The sequence below is a fragment of the Rattus norvegicus genome, chromosome 13, assembly GCF_021556685.1.
Source record: "Rattus norvegicus strain SHRSP/BbbUtx chromosome 13, alternate assembly SHRSP_T2T, whole genome shotgun sequence".
In the NCBI taxonomy this organism is placed as follows: domain Eukaryota; kingdom Metazoa; phylum Chordata; class Mammalia; order Rodentia; family Muridae; genus Rattus; species Rattus norvegicus.
Window position 1 is genome coordinate 57,322,259 of NC_141546.1, and position 15,881 is coordinate 57,338,139.

A 15,881-nucleotide genomic window follows, 5' to 3' on the forward strand; every position below is an offset into this window, starting at 1 on the left:
ATTTCTATGGAATCTTCTGCTCCTGAGGTTCTCTCTTCCATCTCTTGTATTCTGTTGGTGAAACTTGTATCTACAGCTCCTTGTCTCTTCTTTTGGTTTTCTATATCCAGGGTTGTTTCCATGTGTTCTTTCTTGATTGCTTCTATTTCCATTTTTAATTCCTTCAACTGTTTGATTGTGTTTTCCTGGAATTCTTTCAGGGATTTTTGCGATTCCTCTCTGTAGGCTTCTACTTGTTTATTAATGTTTTCCTGTGTTTCCCTAAGTGTGTTCATGTCTTTCTTGAAGTCCTCCAGCATCATGATCAGACATGATTTTGAAACTAGATCTTGCTTTTCTGGTGTGTTTGGATATTCCATGTTTGTTTTGGTGGGAGAATTGGGCTCCGATGATGGCATGTAGTCTTGGTTTCTGTTGCTTGGGTTCCTGCGCTTGCCTCTCGCCATCAGATTATCTCTAGTGTTACTTTGTTCTGCTATTTCTGACAGTGGCTAGACTGTCCTATAAGCCTGTGTGTCAGAAGTGCTGTAGACCTGTTTTCCTCTCTTTCAGTCAGTTTTGGGGACAGAGTGTTCTGCTTTCGGGCGTGTAGTTTTTCCTCTCTACAGGTCTTCAGCTGTTCCTGTGGGCCTGTGTCTTGAGTTCACCAGGCAGCTTTTTTGCAGCAGAAAATTTGGTCTTACCTGTGGTCCCGAGGCTCAAGTTCGCTCGTGGGGTGCTGCCCAGGGGCTCTCTGCAGCGGCAGCAACCAGGAGGACCTGTGCTGCCCCTTCCGGGAGCTTCAGTGCACCAGGGTTCCAGATGGTCTTTGGCTTTTTCCTCTGGCGTCCGAGATGTGTGTGCAGGGAGCAGTCTCTTCTGGTTTCCCAGGCTTGTCTGCCTCTCTGAAGGTTTAGCTCTCCATCCCACAGGATTTTGGTGCAGAGAACTGTTTATCCGGTCTGTTTCTTTCAGGTTCCGGCGGTGTCTCAGGCAGGTGTCCTGCCGCTCCTGGGCCCTCCCCCACGGGAGCCCAGAGGCCTTATACAGTTTCCTCTTGGGCCAGGGATGTGGGCAGGGGTGAGCAGTGTTGGTGGTCTCTTCCGCTCTGCAGCCTCAGGAGTGCCCACCTGACCAGGCGGTTGGGTCTCTCTCACCGGGTCTGGGAGCAGAGAGCTGCTGCGGGCCGGGATACGCGGGTGTGGGACTTCCGGTGAACACAGAACGTGCCCGGTCCTAGAGAAATTCTGCTTCCGTGTGTCCCAAGCTCACCAGGCAGCTTTCTTGCAGCAGAAAATTTGGTCTTACCTGTGGTCCCGAGGCTCAGGTTCGCTCCTGGGGTGCTGCCCAGGGGCTCTCTGCAGCGGCAGCAACCAGGAAGACCTGTGCCGCCCCTTCCGGGAGCTTCAGTGCACCAGGGTTCCAGATGGTCTTTGGCTTTTTCCTCTGGCGTCCGAGATGTGTGTGCAGGGAGCAGTCTCTTCTGGTTTCCCAGGCTTGTCTGCCTCTCTGAAGGTTTAGCTCTCCCTCCCACGGGATTTGGGTGCAGAGAACTGTTTATCCGGTCTGTTTCTTTCAGGTTCCGGCGGTGTCTCCTTCACACACATTTCTAATGTTCTTCACACCAAGGGCCACTTAAAATCATGCTTGGTTTTGCACAATAAGGATATGACGTAATAGGAGTTGATACTCTGGGAATAAAACACGGGTTTCATTATTTAGTGAGTGCTACTCCCTGGTAGTCTGAGTGTACCTGAGATGTTTTCTATGAGGAATCAGACCTGGGCTAGTTAATCCCTGTTTTTGTAGTTCACACAGATTTGAGACAGACAGTAGGCCTCTGGCCTTTGTTCATGACTTCTATTTAGCAGGCACAAGTAGGTGGGTGTTATAGTTGTCTGGTCTCAGAAAGACATGAAATGCAAAAATATGCATGCCCTTTGCAAGGCAGAAATAAAGGCAACTAAAGAGTGGATTACTTCCTTCAGTGAGTTGGGGAGATCAAAAACGTCAGTGGGGAAGAGGTAACATTTCAACAGACTTTGAATGATGTTGAGGATTTAAAAACACGTCAATGGGGATAAAAGATCATCTTGGGCAGAAGCTGTCTGGAAAAATGGAGATTATGGGAGCATCCACTTCCCAATAATTGAGAGGATCAAATAAGATCCTTATATAAAACTGCTTTCTAAAATTTAATCTTACGAAAATGACTACTATCCAGCTGAGATACAGTTTGAATATACCCTCTCCCAAATTAACCTTGACACTTAATCCCCACTGTGGTGTTACTATCAGACCCTTTAGAGAAATGAATACATTACAAGGGTTCCACCAAATGAATGAATTAGAGCTGTACAAAAGGACTGAAGCAATGAACACAACTCTGACTTCAGCCATATTGAAACATAGCAATTACATTACACATGGGAAGCAGAGGCCATGGGCCTCATAGAATGCGACCTGTCAAAAGTCAGACTTCTATTTGCTTGCCTTCAGATATATAGAAACATTTGTTCATTGTAAGTTACTTAGTTTCTTGTGTTCTGTTACGACAATCCAAATGGACCAAGACAAGATGAGTCCTCAAGTTCACACACTTGATAATCTCAGCAAGTTACAAGTTTCTCCACCATACCTACTGCTGAAAGTACATATAAAGTCTTATCTGAGTAAAAGAGCTAATTGAAAAAAAAGCAGAACTATACTGAGTGATATGTGACTCTTAGGAACTTGAGAAATAAGTAGTAAGATGTAATAATCTTCCAATTAACTCAAAGCTTTAATAAAAATCCAATATATACAAACAGCATTAAGATATTGGAAGCATATTCTTAAATTAATGGGAAAATATAATGATAAATTTCAAATATGCCAGAAGGATTAAATAAAACATCCTGTCCCTAGCAGGTAAGCACCTAAGGCTGGCATCAGGAATAGCAGTGGCAATACTGAGGATCAGAACAGAAAAGACACAGGAAGAAAATATTCACTTAAGTAAACCGTACTCAGTAAAGATTTGCATAGCTTGGAAACAAAGAGATACTTTCAGTAAAATTTCCTTAATGAATAAAGCTCACATCAAACCATATAAACATCAAAACAGACAGGTGGTTGGCAGCTGAGGTAATGCAAAACTCTTAACAGTCATTTAAAATGATCAATCTTTAAAACCAAAGAACAACAGCTTCCAACCACCATTACAATCTTGGAAAGAATAAGTTTGATCCTAATGACACTGAAACACCAGAGAACAGAGCAATAAAGGCCATGGAGGGGAGTTGTGTATGTGGCTCTCTATAAATTCATACCACCAGTCTTAATACATATCAAAGCTAAAGATACTACTGGCAATAACTTTTTCTAAAAGATTTATTTTCATTCTATGCTATGAGTATTTTATCTTCATATATGTATGTATACAGTGCATGTGCCTGGTGCGCATGGAGGCCAGAAGATGGTGTCAAATTCCTTGAGCTGGAGTTGTATACAGTTATGAGACAACCTGTTCATAGTGAAAATAAGACAAACTACTGAACCATCACCCTAGAACCTGTTAACAACAACTTTGAGAGGCAGGGATTTATCCATCTACAAATGACATGGCAGACATTGGACATTCCTGCCTATTCAAATTTCTTTTTTTTAAAAAATCTAGATTTATGTGGAGGTCCTTGATCCACTTGATCTTGAACTTTGTACAAGGTGATAAGAATGGATTGATTCCTTACTTGCTCTTAACTCATTACTACAGGGGGAAATTCCCTAAACAGAACTCCAATGGCTCACATTCTAAGATCAAGAATTGATAAATGGGGCCTCATGAAACTGGAAAGCTTCTGTAAGGCAAAGGACATAATCAATAAGACAAATCTGCATCCTATAGATTGGGAAAAAACCTTCACTAACCTCACATCTGATAAAGGGCTAATATCCAAAATATATAAAGAACTCAAGAAGTTAGCCACCAAAAAAAAAAAAAAAAACAATCAAAAAATGGAGTATAGAACTAAACCAAGAATTCACAACAGAGGAATCTCGAATGGCTGAGAAGCAACTAAAATTATGTTCACTGTCCTTAGTGATCAGTGAAATGCAAATCAAGAAAAACCCTGAGATTCCACCTTACACAAGTCAGAATGACAAGATCAAAACCTCAGGTAACATCACATGTTGGCATGGATGTGGAAAAAGATGAACACTCTTCCATTGCTAGTGGGATTGCAAACTGGTACAAACTCTCTGGAAATCAATTTGGAGGTTCCTTAGGAAATTGGAAAGAGACCTAAATAAAAACCCAGAAATCCTACTCTTGGGAATGTACCCAAAAGATGTCCCAACATGCCACAGGGGCACATGTTCCATTATGTTTGTAGCAGCCATTTTGTTTCTGATAGCCAGAAGCTGGAAACAACCCAGTAGTCCCACAACAGAAGAATGGATACAGAAAATGTGGTTGGTTTACACAATATAATACTACTCAGCTATTAAGAATGAGGACATCCTGAGTTTTGCAGGTAAATAGATAGAACTAGAAAATATACACATGAGTGAGATAACTAAGACCCAAAAGGACAGGCATGGTATTTTCTCACTAATAAGTGGATATTAGCCAAAATAAAGTGCAGAATACCCAAGATACAGTCCACAGAAATCAAAAATGTCAACAAGCTGAAGGGCCCAAGAGAGGACACTTCAGTCCCACTTGGGAGGGAGAAGAAAGCAGCAAGGGGGAGGAAGGAACAGGGGAGGAAAAGAGGATGGGGTGGGAGAAGAGAGGGGAACATGACCTGATATTGAATAGGGGGAAAGGACTGAAGCCCTGAGGGCCAGCAGAAAGAATGGAAACAGGCAACCTCTGGAGCAAGGAGATTGGAAGGACCCTCCAGAATGTACCAGACACCTGGGAAGTGAGAGACTCTCAAGACTCAAAGGGGAGACCCTAGATGAATTGCCTACAGTGGGCAGAGGGAACTTGTTGAGCACACCTCCAGGAGAAAGACAGGGCAACAAGTAAGGGATGAGGTTCCTATCCCACAGTCAAAACTCTGACCCATAATTCTTCCTGTCTGAAAGAAATGCAGGGATGGAAGTGGAGAAGAACTTGAGGAAAAGAAGATCCAGCAACAAAACCAAAGTGGGATCAGGGTCAAGGGGATGGCCCATGACCTGACACCATTACTGAGGCTATGGGGCACTCACAAAAAGGGACCTATCATGACTGCCCTCCAAAAGACCCAAAAAGCAGCTGAAAGAATCAGATGCAGATGCATGCAACTCAACCAATAAACAGAAGTAGCTGACCCATCTAGTTAAACTGGGGGAAAGCTGGAGACAGGTTAGGAGGATGGCAACCCATTAGGAGGACCAGCAGTCTCAACCTGGACCCCTGAGATCTCTCAGACACTGGATCACCAACCAGTCAGCATACAAGAGCTGAGATGAGGCCTCCAACACATACAGAGCAGAGGACTCCCAGGTCTAGGTTCAGTCAGAGGAGATGCACCTAACCCTCAAGAGACTGGAGGCCCCAGAAAGTTTAGAGGTCTGGTGGCGTGGGTGGGGTGGAACAACTCCTCCTGGAGACTAGGAGCATGGAGGAGGTATGGGATATGGAACAGTTGGAGGGTAGACCAGGAGGGGAATAAAATCTGGAGTGTAAAAATAAATGAATAAAAATACAAAATGAGAAGGAGAGAGAGAGGGGGGAGGGGAGGAGGGAGGGAGAGAGAGACAGAGACAGAGAGAGAGAGAGAGAGAGAGAGAGAGAGAGAGAGAGAGAGAGAGAGAGAGAATGGATCAATTTTCATTCTTCTGCATGCTAACCACCAATTCAAACAACACCATTTGTTGAAAATGCTGACTTTTTCCCACCAGATGGTTTTAATTCCTTTGTCAAACATCAGGTGACCAAGGGTGTGTGGGTTTATTTCTGGGTCTTCAATTCTATTCCATTGATCCACCTTCCTGTCTCTGTACCAATACCATACAAGTTTTTTTTAATAATTATTGCTCTGTAATACAACTGGAGATTAGGGATGCTGATTCTCCCCGAAGTTTTTTTTATTGTTGAGGGTAGTTTTCACTATGTGGGTTTTTTTTATATTATTATTCCAAATGTATTTGAAAATTGCTTGATCTAACTCTATGAAGAACTGTGAAGAACTGAATTGGAATTTTGGTGGAGGTCACATTGAATCTGTAGATTGCTTTCGGCATGATACCCATTTTTACTATATTAATCCTGCCAATCCATGAGCATGGGAAAAATTTTCCATCCTCTAAGATCTTCAATTTCTTTCTTCAGAGACTTGAAGTTCTTGTCATACAGATCTTTCACTTGCTTGGCTAGAGTCACACCAAGTTACTTAATATTATTTGTGACTATTGTGAAGAGTGTCATTTCCCTAATTTCTTTCTCAGCCTATTTGTTCTTTGAGTAGAGGAAGGCTACTGATTTGTTTGAGTTAATTTTATACCCAGCCACTTGGCTGAAGTTGTTTATCGGCTGTAGGAGTTCTTTGGTGGAGTTTTTACAGTCACTGAGGTATACTATCATATCATCTGCAAATAGTGATATTTTGACTTCTTCCTTTTCAATTTTTATCCCTTTGATCTTTTGTTGTCCAGTTGCTCTGGCTAGGACTTCAAGTACTATATTGAATAAGTTGGGAGAGAGTGAGCAGCCTTGCCTAGCCCCTGATTCTAGTGAGATTGTTTCAAGGTTCTCTCCATTTAGTTGCATGTTGGCTACTTGTTTGCCTGTATATTGTTTTTACTATGTTTATGTATGGACCTTGAATTCCTGGTCTTTCAAAGACTTTTATCAAGAAGGAGTGTTGAATTTTGTCAAATGCTTTCTCAGCATCTAATGAGATGGTCATGAGGGGTTTTTTTCTTTCAGTTTATTTATATAGTGAATTACCTTGATCGATTTCCTTATGTTGAACCATCCTTGCATCCCTGGGATAAGGCCTACTTGATTATCATGGATGATTGCTCTGAAGGGTTCTTGGATTTGGTTTGCAAGAATTTTTAAAGTATTTTCGCATCAATACTCATAAGGAAATTGGTCTAAAGTTTTTTTTTCCTTGTAGGGTCTTTGTGTGGTTTAGGTATAAGCATAACTGTGGCTTAATAGAACAAATTGGGTAGTGTTCCTTTTGTTTCTATTTTGTGGAATATTTTGGAGAATATTAGGTCTTCTATGAAAGCCTGATAGAATTCTTCACTAAACCCATCTGGTCCTTGTAAGACTCTCAGAGAGAATCTTTCCTCAGGAGGGAGAGCCTCGAGCCCAATGACTAGTCCGAGTCCACAGGCTGTAATCTGCAAGAGGATTTTTATTGATCAGGATACACAGGTATCTGTGGGCATCCCAGTCAATTCGGAAGACTGGCGCGCCTAACAGAACCAGGGACGGGTTTTTATAGGGTATTGGGAAGCAGAAGCAGATGTATGGTTGGTGGTTTCAAGTGAGGTGCAGATGTATGGTTACACCCAATTGGCTATTCAAATGAGGTTGTCACACAGCAAGAGAATACATACAGTTTGGGGCGTCCTGAATGTCAGGGGCTAGGGGCTTATCTCTTGTTAGGTGGCCCATAAAGCAATATCAATAATTTAGACTGGTTTCTGTATTTTGTTTTCTTTTATGGTCTGTTTCGTCTAAATGATGGGTCAGCTTGTCCCACAAAGCTTGGACACATCTGAACTTTCCCAGGCTTATTTTAGTTCAGAGTCTGTGTATCTAAAAACTTATTTTTTACTTCTATAGTTGAGGGCCTTGGGCTTGTACAATTCCCTTTCTGGGAGGAGGTCTTTCAGTCCTGGGTTTTGTTTGGTTGGGAGACTTTTAATGACTGCTTCTATTCTTTGGGAATTATGGGACTATTTCTAGGGTTTATCTGACCCTGATTCACCTTTGGTACCTGGTATTTGTCTAGAAAATTGTCCAATTCATTCAAGTATTCCAGTTTTGTTGAATATAGGTTTTGCATGAGGATTTGTTGAGATTTTTAATTTCCTCAGTTTTTGTTGTTATGTCTCCCTTTTCATTAATTTTTTTCCCTTTTGTTAATTTGAATACTGTTTCTGTGCCCTCTGGTTAGGATGGCTAAGGGTTTAACTATCTTGTTGATCTTCTCAAAGAACCAACTCCTGGTTTTGTTAATTCTTTGTATAGTTCTTTTTGTTTCTATTTAGTTTATTTCAACCCTGAGTTTCAGTATTTCCTGCCATCTAGTCCTCTTGGATGTATTTGCTTCTTTTTGTTCTAGAACATTCAGGTATGCTGTTAAGCTGTTAGTGTATGCTTTCTTCAGTTTCTTTTTGCAGGCACTCAGAGCTATGAATTTTTCTCTTAGCACTGCTCTCATTGGATCCTATAAGTTTGGGTATGTTGTGCCTTCATGTTCATTAAACTCTAAAGTCTTTAATTTCTTTCTTTATTTCTTCCTTGACAAAGCTATCATTGAGTAGATTGCTCTTCAGCTTCCATATGTCTGTGGGATTTCTGTCATTTGTGCTATTAGCCTTAGTCTGTGGCTATCTGATATCTTCTTTATATTTGTTGAGTCCCATTTTGTTGCTGATTATTTGGTCAGTTTTGGAGAAGGTATGATGAGGTGCTGAGAAGAATGTATATTTTCTCATTTTAGGATGAAATGTTCTATAGATATCTGTTAAATCCATTCAGTTCATTCCTTCTGTTTGTTTCTCTATGCCTCTGTTTATTTACTGTTTCCATGATCTGTCCATTGCTGAAAGTGGAGCATTGATATATCCCACTATTATTGTTTGAAGTACAATGTGTGCTTTGAGCTTTAGTAATGTTTATTTTGTGAATGTAGGTGCCCTTGCAATTGGGACATAGATATTCAGAATTGAGAGTTCATCTTAGTGGATTTTTCCTTTGACCTGTATGAAATGGTCTTCCTTATCTTTTTTGATAACTTTTGTTTGAAAGTTGATTTTATTGGATATTCGAATGACTACTCCAGCTTTTTCTAGGGACCATTTACTTGAAAATTTTTTCCAGCCTTTTACTCTGAGGAAGTGTCTATCTTTATCTCTGAGGTGTGTTTCCTGTATGCTGCAAAATGCTGGGTCCTGTTTTCATATCCAGTCTGTTAGTCTATGCCTTTTCATTAGGGAGTTAAGTCCATTCATGCTGAGAGATATTAGGGATCAATGATTGTTGCTTTCTATTATTTTTGTTTTTAGAGGTGGAATTATATTTGTGTGGCTATCTTCTTTTGGCTTAGTTTATTGCTTTTTCTAGGGTTTAATTTCCCACCCTGTGTTGGAGTTTTCCATCTATTGTCCTTTACAGGGCTGGATTTGAGGAAAGATATTGTGTAAATTTGGTTTTGTCATGGAATATCTTAGTGTCTCCATCTATGATAATTGAGAGTTTTGCTGGGTACAGTATCCTGGACTGGCATTTGTGTTCTTATGGTCTGTATGTCATCTGCTCAGGATCTTCTAGCTTTCATTGTTTCTGTTGAAAAGTCTAGTATTATTCTGTCCACTCAAAAAGAATGTGACAATGGAAATTACTTAAAAAAATTGCATGGTATTTCTGTCTCAATTTTTTTGTTTGTGTGTGTGTGTGTGTGTGTGTGTGTGTTGTACTTTGTTTTGTTTTGTTTGTTTGTTTTGTTTTGTTTCCATTCCCAAACTGAGTTTCCTAAAGGACCCACCTTATTTACTTTTGGATCTCCAATGCTTACAATAGAATTCTAAATGAAGTTAATGTTAAAAATTTAACATTCCATAAAATGTAACATTTTATATAAGTACAAATTAAGGGATCCTTCAATTAAACTAAAAACCTTCTGAGACTCCTAGTCATGAACATCCTTTGAAGTATTAGGTCCAGTGTGAGCTTGTTTCTCCCCACTTCCCAGAAAATGCACTGATAATGGCTTGCAGAAATGACTGACGGAAATAAACCATGAAGTGCTGAGTTAAGAAACATCCTCAAAGAAAACTCTGCAGTATAAAGAGCTATACTATCAATTTCAAATGTTACAGGTTTTCAATGACCAATGAAAGTTTTAAAAAATAAGTTACAAGAGCTGGGAAGATGACTCGGTGTTGAAGAATACATGGTGTTCTTACAGAGAACTCACTTGGCACCACACAACCATTTTTAACTCCAGTTCCAAAGAATCTGACGTCTTCTGGTCTCTGTGGGCACCAGACTCACATACTGTGCTTAGACATACATCCAGGAAACTATACCTTTACCTCTAATAAAAATAAAGTAAGATCATTTTAACTACATATGTCTTCTACATCTCTCTTCTCAACTACTTGAGGACATGACAATCTTAAGTATGGATACACTCTCATGTCTGTGTATGAATAGAAGAAAATTTTATATACTTTTTCCTTCCTAGAGGTTTTAGAGTCATTTCAAATTCTTCATATGAATGTCATACTGCTCATTTGGCATTTTGAAAAAGAATAAAATAAAATATACGTGTTCTCTCTAAGAAACATGGGAGCCTCAAAGAACAAAGGTACCTAAATTGGTTTTATTACTGTTCATAATAACATGTCCCAAAGATAAGATTTTTTAATGTAGCACTTTTATTTCAAAAAAGAATATACTTCAAATATTCCCCTTTGAAGTATAGAAAACTAGCAATATTTAGTAATTGCCATCAAGTGCTGTAGCCCCACAGTGCTACCCCAGAAGTCTGATTCATTTTTCTATGATCCAGAACTGCCTCTCCTGCCACTTGACATATCCACCAGCATATCAAAGCTCCATCTTAATTCTTACTTCTTCAGAGCTTCTGGAAAATAGCAGGAACATTTATTTCAAAAAGCCTCAGCCTCAAAAGCACAGGGAAACCAGATACACACTTCATCACTTCTCTAATTTCCACTTCTGAGTGACTAAGTCAACTGTGTGCCACTATAACAGAATTCCTAAGACTAGGCAGTCGGAAAAAACAGAGACTTGATTCTCATACATCTGGAGGCTAGAAAACGATGAGCCGGAGGCTGATATCACACGAGAACTATCACACGGTCAAACTACAGCAGCAGCATTTGTGTTGAGAGCATTATTTTATTCACTACTTAGATGTGGCTGGCTTATGTTGAACAGGTGTGTGTGTGTGTGTGTGTGTGTGTGTGTGTGTGTGTGTGTGTGTCCGTGTCCAATCCTATAAATAACCCCATTACCATATCATCTCCTTCTCATGGCAGAGGAAATTGAGGCTTATGGAGTCATAATCATGGTTAATGACTGGCCAGGATTGAATTTGTTACTTAGATTCCAGGGCTGATGTTATTAACATAGCTCCCTCCTCAGGGAAGGTATTCAATCAACTAGCCTTTCAATATAAAGAAAACAGAAAGATATTTCCTTCTCTTCTCTCTCTCTCTCTCTCTCTCTCTCTCTCTCTCCATATATATATATATATATATATATATATATATATATATATATATATATATTGATCCATGAATGGAGGAATTCTATTTGTAGATGGTTAAGAAGCTGACAATTACCTCACATACCAAGGTGTTCTTTCCAATGGGGATTGGATTGAATAAAAGTATTAATAGTAAGCTTCCCTCATGTATATGTGAGCTTTTAAACACACACAAAGAAAACAACAGTAGCTATAAAGATGGGGTTAATCGGTTTGATTCATAGCAGCTTCAGCTGGATATTCAAGGTGTCTCATTACAAAGGAAGAAATGAAGTCTCTGGCTGCAGCTTTATCTCCTTGTCAGCTCTTGTTCAATCCCATGAGTAATCAGATTTCTAAATTAAGTCCTCGACTGGACACAATAGCCCATTATAAGGTATTTCCTTTTACAAATTGCAAATTTGGCCCATTTTTCAGCCATGCTTGTTCTACCTTCAACACAATACTCAGCTAGTACTTTAGTAGATCAGATATTACAGAGGAAATTTTCTCTTAGTAAGGAAACCATCTAAACTGTGGTTTTGATTACAATAGAAAAAAGCTAACTTACACTGGACACCTCCTCGTGTTCCTTTCCCCCTCCATGTATTTAGTGTTTTTATATCACATGGTGGTTTATATACTCTCATAGACGGTACAAGAGGAAACAGGATTTGTTTACTTTATGAAACTTGTTCTCTGCAGAGAGAACAAAACAAATGAAGAAATATGTTAGCAGGAAAATTCCACAGCCTGGGATGAAAGGAATAAATGATGTGATATGATAAGCTATGAGAGAACACAGGAGGGGGCTAGGAAGTGGGACAAGCACAAGAAGCACAGAAGGAGCAGACCTTCCAAAGAGACACCTTTGAGATGTGAATAATGAATAGGAAATAGCCATGGGTACTGCCAGGTAGCAGTAGTCTAGGCATCACCTCATTCATTCCTATATGTGACCCCATGAAACAGAAATTTCTGAGAGAAGAGGATGCATTTCACATTTAAGAACATGAAAACACCAGTGGAAGGGGAAGCCCTTGGTCCTGCTAAGACTGAACCCCCAGTGAACGTGATTGTTGGGGAAGGTGGCAATGGGGGGAGGATGGGGAGGGGAACACCCATAAAGAAGGGGAGGGGGTGGGATTAGGGGGATGTTTGCCCGGAAACCGGGAAAGGGAATAACACTCGAAATGTAAATAAGAAACACTCAAGTTAATAAAAAAAAAGAACATGAAACTAAAATGAAACTAAACCACTTACTCAAGTAAATCCAATAATTTATTTGTCAAAGAAAAAGCAAGCAGAAGATACAATTGATGGTAATGAGACCTGAAGTCATTCTCTTAGCAATTCTCAATCTTTGTCATACCCATCTATAACATCCTTTACTTCTCTGTGAAGGGATTCGCATGAGAGAAGGACTCAGAAATAATCTCACTAGACCCTTTAAAGATATAGCCAAATTTGAATTTTCTTACATGTGAGTTGTCCGGACATAATTTGAACAACCAAAATACATCAACAACTATCATTTTAGGATATTATATTTCTAAAATCTTACTATTTCTTTTTAGCTCTATTGGATACACTCTAATATAAGAAATAGTATATGTCCTAAGTATTTGAAGTCAAACTCCTCAATCAATCACAATATGTGAAAAATATTAATACCTAAAAGCATAATTATAATCTTTATAAATAAATTCTCTTTTATAAATGGTTCAATGTGTGTTTTACAAAGAGAAAGCCAAGATAACAAATTTCTCATATACTAGGTAGGAACAATGTCAACCCACAGCTAAAATGGCACTTACTCATGAGGAAACCTAAAATTACACGTTCAAACGTTTAAACAACCAGTAGATAGATTTTTCAAAGTTTGCTATTTATCCTCTACCTACTACTTACTAAACACAGATACAAAAATATTAAACCTATTGCTTCAATTCTCTTAGTCAAACTATTCTGTCATTTCAAAAGCAAGGTAAATACAGAATGCTTACAGTAGCCTATGACTTTTGTATTGTTGGAAGCATGAGAGCTAGAGAAAATATAACAGGTGCAGTGTTTACCATATAATATGAAAGTGATAATTTTTTTGCTGGAAGAGAGTGAAAGGAAAAGAATCAAGACGTTCTCTAGGACAAAGAGGCCTTTAACAGCAACAAGTCAAGGCACTTGGGCTTTGAGAATCTCATTCAGCTCTTGCCTGCTACTTGAATACAGAGTTTAGTCCAAACACACTGGTCGAGTTCTATTATTCTCTAAGTACTCAAAAGGCATTCTTTTCTCTATCCGTTGATCATAAGAATTTTAACACTTCATATTTGGTAACTGCCATTTTAGTGTTCTTCAAGTGAGTAAAGGGGTACATGAACTAAGGTGTGTAGCCAGAATTTAAAGTATACTATCATGTTATACTCACTTTCTGAACATTCCAGGGTCAACCAAGCAAAAGTCTTTGGGATATCTTTTAGAGTTTCAGCAACTGTTCCCACAAAAAAATAGAAGGTTGTCAGGACTGGGTGAGGGATTAAATTACCTCAGCACTGACAAAAAGGCTAAAGTTCCTCATCTTGGAACAATGTTAGATTATAGATTTAAAGTGTTTGTGTTTTAAGGAGATCAGTGTGGTAGATGGGAAGTTCATAATTACAAAAATCTGGACTTACACCTTAATTATAATATTTGTATCTATACAAATGTATGTATTATTGGATAGACTACTCCCTTTTGTTCTTTTATTTCATTTGTAAACTTCATCTGCTAGCTCTAGCTATACCAGATTGTCAATAAAATGCTATATTCCACCAATTTTAATAAAGTCATCAGGATTCATTGTAAATATGATACTGAAATTGAGGGTTTTTTCCCACCATAGTACTTGAAAAGCAAAGAGTTAACACAACTACCTTGAGGTAGATTCACTCTTTTTTACTAAAGAAGTCCTGTAGGAGTGAAAAAGTACACATGAGATCTAATCTCTTGTCAAGAGCATAATTGGACCTTGGAGCAAACTCAGGAGCACTTTCGGCTATGAGGAAGAATCTTATCTATTTACCATTCTTAGCAGAATCCTTATATCTATGGAATGCTTATAAAAATAAACTCATCGGTGTGTTTATGAGCAGTCACTCTGTGTAATACATACACTCTCAGGACCCACCTTAGCAACCTTCATCACCTGCCTCTACACCATTAGAAATATGAACATAAGATGACAGAACAGGAACAATGAATGTTGGTAAGAGATATTAGTTAAGGGGGTTTTGATCTAATTTGAAGCCAATTTAAAAATATTACAGTCCTTACCTTTCTAATTTTTATACTGACTGGACCTTTAAAACTTACCATATGAAGACATCAACAAAACTCTGGAACGTTCAGCAATATCAACTTCTCATTTTCCCTATATAATCACAGTAAGGAGCCCTGTAAAAATGTTGCATATTTATAAATATCCATGATTTTTCCCTCATAAATTCTACCTGCTTTGTAACATACCTATGTCTTCTGTGAAACCAAGGAATATTAAAAAAGAAACACTTTTAGCTTTTGTCTTCATTTTCAATCTCAAACAAAACAAATTCTCTCTATTTTTTAATTTCAAAAGAATGTGTTAGTGTCCTGATGACAGATTGTTACAATTATTTTAACATGTCAATGTGCACTCACACATTCCAACAGAAAACTTAATGTAAGCTAGAGCATTAATCATCGAAATAACTAAAACCGAAGACTGACTTGCACAGTCTGAGACATATTACTTAGTGTTCTAAAGAGCTCATAAAGTGTCTTCTGCATTTTGCACATGCATAAACTAAGTTCCACGGAGGCTGTTGCACACCTAAAAAATCCAAGCTAAAGAATTAGAGGAACAGTGGTCAAATAAAGAGACCAGGGATGGTATCTCCATTCAAACTATAAAGTGTGTATTATTTTATTGTACTCAACCTAACAAGTTGGTCTGGTATATATCTGTTGATATTAGTACACTAAAGACCCCTAGGTCAAAAAACAGTATCAACAGTTAGAATGCAAGCATTTGAACTAGTCCTACAAACTCGGATTTCAAAAAAAGACACAAAAGGGAGGAGTGACACCCACAAACACAGGGCATTGCATTGCAGGAAATTTCCACAGTAGGCAAGAGGAATCTCTATCCTTTTTTATAGAGAAAAGCACTGTCTGTATGACACTTGGTCGGTGAATGCCTGCTCTCAGCTCCAGAGGTCATCTCCAACCTCCAAGATTGTTTGATTCCTATAAGCAACTGGCAGTTCAGAGCAAAGGCAGTCAGTATCTAACTTCAAGACAATCAGAAATTCAAGCAACATTCTCTCTGCATACTATCACTTGGTTCATGATCTTTGGGGGAGGTGGTAAAAACTTAAACATAATAAGCTAGGAGCAATTTTGGAAAAAGAAAAAAAAAACACTGAATTATTTGGTAAACCTATAAGA